This window comes from Rhinopithecus bieti, unplaced genomic scaffold, assembly GCF_001698545.2.
Source record: "Rhinopithecus bieti isolate Rb0 unplaced genomic scaffold, ASM169854v2 scaffold_5702, whole genome shotgun sequence".
Classification (NCBI taxonomy): domain Eukaryota; kingdom Metazoa; phylum Chordata; class Mammalia; order Primates; family Cercopithecidae; genus Rhinopithecus; species Rhinopithecus bieti.
In genome coordinates this window covers 53,777-59,087 of record NW_016805053.1, presented here as the reverse complement: position 1 = coordinate 59,087, position 5,311 = coordinate 53,777, and the positions used below count along the sequence as shown (strand labels likewise).

At 37.2% G+C, this 5,311-nt stretch overlaps 1 pseudogene; it reads left to right on the top strand.

Annotated features, from left to right (window-relative positions):
- The first annotated feature begins 2,222 nt into the window (after positions 1–2,222).
- LOC108528930 (phenylalanine--tRNA ligase beta subunit-like) lies at positions 2,223–4,127 on the top strand (annotated as a pseudogene).
- Positions 4,128–5,311: the final 1,184 nt, after the last annotated feature.

The following is a 5,311-nucleotide window of genomic DNA, read 5'->3' as shown; positions in this document are numbered from 1 at the left end:
AGCTGATAATATGTGTTGCAGGAGTCAACAAAGCAGTTAGATTTGTGGAAGCTTAATTAGCTTCACAAGAAAAACAAAGCAAAAAAGCAATCAGAGGTATTCTTGATCTTTAGTACAAATGTGGATGTGCTACTGTTTTCCCTGGAAGATCTGTTGAAAGGCTATTATATCTGCAAGGCTACTGTGTCTCAACTCACTTGGGTGCAACTGGGCTGACAATGAGATGCAGGATGTCCTTCCAGGTAGCCAGCTAATTTCTCTGCAGAAGTACCCATGAGCTGCCAGGCAGGGACTGTGCTGGTGCCAGCAATCTGACTATCAAAAGCCAAATCTATTATGACCCAAGGCAGGCAATAGTTAAGCAGTGACAGCATGAATTTCTCTAGATTCTGAGTTTCCTGCACCCTCTAGCTGATCACTACTCAAGGAAAACTATGAACAGAAACAGCACTGGAGGGGGAAGCAAAAGCTAGTGTTGGGGGCTGAATTGTGTCTCCCCAAAATTCATCTGTTGAAGTCCAAATTCTTAGTACCTCAAAATGTAACTATATTTTGAGACAAAGACCTTTAAAGAAGTGATTAAAGGTCAGCTGGGTGGGCCCCAGTCCAATGTAACTGGTGTCCTTATAAAAGGAGGAGGTTAAGTCACAGACAACATACAGACCAAGGGGCAGCCCTGTGAGAACACAGTGAGAAGACAGCCGCAAGCCAAGGAGAGATGCCTCAAAAGAAACCACAGCTATGGGTATCTTGATTTTTGACATTTAGACTCCAGAACTGTGAGAAATACATTTCTGTTCTGTAAGCCACCCAGCCTGTAGTATTTTGCTATGGCAGCACTAGTATACTAAAACACCTAGGAACACTCAAATTTCAAAAAGCTCCTATAGTATTTCTCTTAAAAGAAAATGTATTTTAAAATACACATCAAGGAAAAAAATCTTACTGTATCAACTCTAATTGTTTTTGGAAGATACCTTGGCTTCTTTGCTTGAAAATAAAATAGCAAAACATAAATTGTACACACAGATGTATACATCTGGGGATGTGTTTTATACTTATTAGAAAGAGATTTGCTTTCTCCTAAAACATGGTGTGCTGTGATCCTTGCTAAATGCAAACCCTTGTCCCCAAAGCCATCTGTGAGACTCTGTCATGCAATAATCTCTGAAACTTTTGCTTGCAAGGAAATGAGGTCACATCATCCATCATCCCAACAGTGAGGAAATCTTTCCCACAGTGTCCTTGACAATGTGGATGATCTCTGACAGCGTACAGGTGCCGAAACACAGGGGACAGCTTCATTCACTGACAGAATTCCAGTTTTCAAAAAGTTCATCCTGATATTTAACTTAAACCTACATCCATTATTCCAAGTTCCACCTTCAGATTTGCACTGAAAATGTTTACCCCTCCTTCATGTCCAGTGTCCCAGGTCTTCACATCTGCTGCCTACCTTCCTTCAAGTACACTCTCCTTTGACTCTGTCCTACCTCTGGTAGTGTCCACAAAGTCAACACTCTATCTCCCCTAAAGTCCTCTAACAAAAAGGGAGCATGAGATCAACTTCTGGCATGAGCACACAAGGAGTTCAGCTGACCTGTTCCTTAGTGAAACTATTGAAATTTTATACACACACAGAACTTGAAGCCTCTGGAACTGGGCCTGATAGCAAACAGCAAAGGAAAAACATCTATTCAAGCAAATCTAAGGCAATTCTGTAACAAAGGCAAGTCTGTGCCTAAATTAAGAAAAAAAAAAAAAAGAAGAAGATCCCAAATCAATAACCTAACTGTCCAACGTGAGATACTGGAAAAAGAAGAGCAAAGTAAGCCTTAAGCAGGCAGATTGAAGGAAATAAAGATTAGAGCAGAAGTTAATGAAACAGAGAATTGGAAAACAACAGAGAATATCAATGAAACCAAAAGCCAATTCCTTGAAAAGATCAACAAAAATGGCAAACTTAAGCTAGATTGGCCAAGAGTAAAATAAAAGACTTAATAGCAACAAAAACAGAGACATTGCTAATGACCTGACAGAAAAAAGACTATAAAGGAATACTATGAACAATGTATGTCAACAAATCAGATAAATTAGATTAAATGGACAGATATTTTAAAAGATACAAACTACTGAAATTGACTCAAGAAGAAATAGATTATATAAATAGACTTGCAGTAAGTAAAGAGATTGAACCAGTAATAAAAAAACTACCCATAAAGAAGCACCTTCTGTTCTTCTAAGCCCTGGACCAGGTCTACACTGATGAAGAATTTGATGAACTATGTTTTCAATTTGGTCTGGAAGTTGATGACGTTACTTCTGAGAAGGAAATAAGTAATGAACAAGACAATGTAAATGCAGAAGGGCCCTCTAATGTTTTTTGCAAAATTGACATCTCTGTCAATTTTGATATGATCTCATGTGTCTGGAAGGATTGATTTGAGGACTTCAGGTCTTCAAAGAAAGGAAAAAGTCTCTGGCATAGAAACAGGTAATGCCTAATGGAAAAATCCAGAAATTGATTATCACAGAAAAGATAGTTAAGGTATGCCCTTTACAGTAGCAGTTCTCCAAAATCTAAAGCTTACTAAAGATCAATATGACAGCTTCCTTGAACATCAGGAGAAATGACATCAGGATATTTGCTGGAAAAGAGCATTGGTTGCTACTGGAACCCATGATTTGGACACTTTGTCACCCATATGCTTGTACTGTGCAAAGTGTCCTTTAAATATCAAGTTCAAGCCCTAAATAAGGCCAAGGAGTACACAATCTGTGAGCCAATGAACACGTACAAGGCTGACAACCACCTTAAACACTATTAACATGTCACTGGAAATAAACCCCTGTACCCAGTTATCTATGATAGTGAGGGTGTCATCCTTTCAATGCCTTCCATCACCAATGAGGATGACTCCAAAATTAAATACTAGAAAGATATTTATCAAATGCACAGGAAATGACCTTACTAAGGCAAAAAGAGTTCTTGATATTATCTGGACACCATTTTCAGTGACTATATTGAGAACCAATTTACGATCGAAGCAACTGAGGTAGTTTTCCTAATGGAAAAGCATATACTTTTGCAGAACTAGCTTACCAAAAGGAGATAGTGAGGCTGGGCTTGGTAGCTCACACCTGTAATCCCAGCACTTTGGGAAGCTGAGGTGGGAGGATCACTTGAGTCCAGGGGTTCAAGACCAGCCTGGGCAACATAGTGAGATCCCATCTCTATAAAATATTTTAATTAAAATTGTTCAAAAGATATAGTGAAAGCTGATCTTGTTAACAAAAAAAAATGAAATCAGAGAAACTCCAGAAAATCTTGCCTAGCTTCTGACCAGGATGTATTTGAAGTCCAAAGTCATAGGCAATGGGAATCACATTGAGAATAAAATCTCTCTGATCACAGCTGACATTATCCATGCATGGGATATTATAGAAGATGCAGCTGTTGCTTGTGGATATACAATATTCAGATGACTCTCCCATAAACACCACAGCTAATCAATTTCCACTTAATAAGCTCAAAAAATGTGTCAAACATGACATGGTAGCTGAATCTATGGTAGACATGGATTCACTGAAGCACTCACCTTTGCTCTCTGCTCCAAGAGGATGTTTCTGATAAACTTGGCTTGGATATCTCTGCAACTAAAGCAGTCCAGATAAGTAAAACTAAAACAGCTCAATTACAGGTGGCATTCATTACCCCTCTTCTTGGTGCTCTGAAGACCATAGAAATGAATCAGAAACTGCTCCTTCCTCTGAAACTATTTGAAATCTCTAACACTGTAATAAAAGATTCTAGCAGAGACGTAGGTACAAAAAACTATAGGCATCTCTTTGCTGTTTATTACAACAAAAATTCTGGGTTTAAGGTCATCCATATGCATCTGGACAGAATTACACAGCTGCACAAGGTATCTCCTATTGAAAATAAAGGGGTATATGTGATCAAATCATCAAAAGGGACTGCTTTCTTCCCTGGGCAAAGCACAGAGATCTTTGCCAGGAGTCAAAACATCAGGAAGCTTGGAGTCCTTCATCCTGATGTTATCACCAAATTTGAGCTAACCATTCCCTGTTCCTCCCTGGAAATCAGTATTGAGCCCTTTTTGTGAAGATAGGTCCTTGTTGTGTGATTCTCTTCCCAAGTATCCCTTTCTTCTCCCCTGATGTCCTTTAGTCCTCCTCCACAGAAAACATTCATGTGTGCTTTAATGTTTAGTAAAGTTAAAAAAAAAAAAAAAAACCCTATCCACAAAGAAAAGCCCAAACCCATATGGCTTCACTAGCGAATTCCACCAAATACTTAAAGAAGAATTTATACTAATTTTTCACAAATTCTTCCAAAAAGTAGGAGAGAGCACTTCCCAAATTATTTTATGAGGCCAGTATTAACCTGACACCAAAACCAGGTGGGAAAAAATGACAAGAAAACTATAGACTAATATATCTTATAAATATAGATGTAAAATGTCCCAGCAAAATACTAATAAATCAGATCCAGCAGCATATTAAAAAGATTTTATTCCATTACTATGTGGAATTTATCCCAGGAATGCGAGGTTGATTCAACATCTGAAAATTAATTTAATACATTATATCAATACAATAAGAAACAAAATTACCTAATCATTCCAATAAATGAAAAAAAAAAGATTTGACAATATCTGATGCCCATTCATAACAAAAAGTAATAAACTAGGAATAGAAGGGAATTTTCTCAACATAATGAAGGGCTTCTGAAAAACCAACAGTTAGCATCATGCTCACTGATGAAAAACTGGATGCTTTCCTTTCTAAGAGCAGGAACAAGACAAGAATGTCTGCTCTTACTACTTCTATTCAACATTGTACCAGAGGTTCTTTTCAGGCCAATTAGGAAAGAAAAAGAAAAGGCACCCAGATAGGAAAGGAAGAAGTAAAACTATCTCTGCTCACAGATGACATTATCTGATGTTATAAATAGAAAATCTTAAGGAATCCATTTAAAAAATACTATAATAAACAAGTTTAGCAAGGTTCCAAGATACAAGATCAATATACAAAATCAGTTGTACAATTGTATTTTGTACATTTGCAAATGAGCAATCTAAAATGAAATTAAGAAAACAATTTCCATTCAAAATGACATCAATAAGAATAAAATACTTAGTTAACAAAAAAGTTCCAAACTTTGAAGACTACAAAACATTACTGACATTAAATAAGTGGAAAACATCACATCTCCATGCATCAGAAGACAACATGATGCCAATACTCCCTAAAGTGATTCAGAGATTCAATGTAATCACTACCAGAA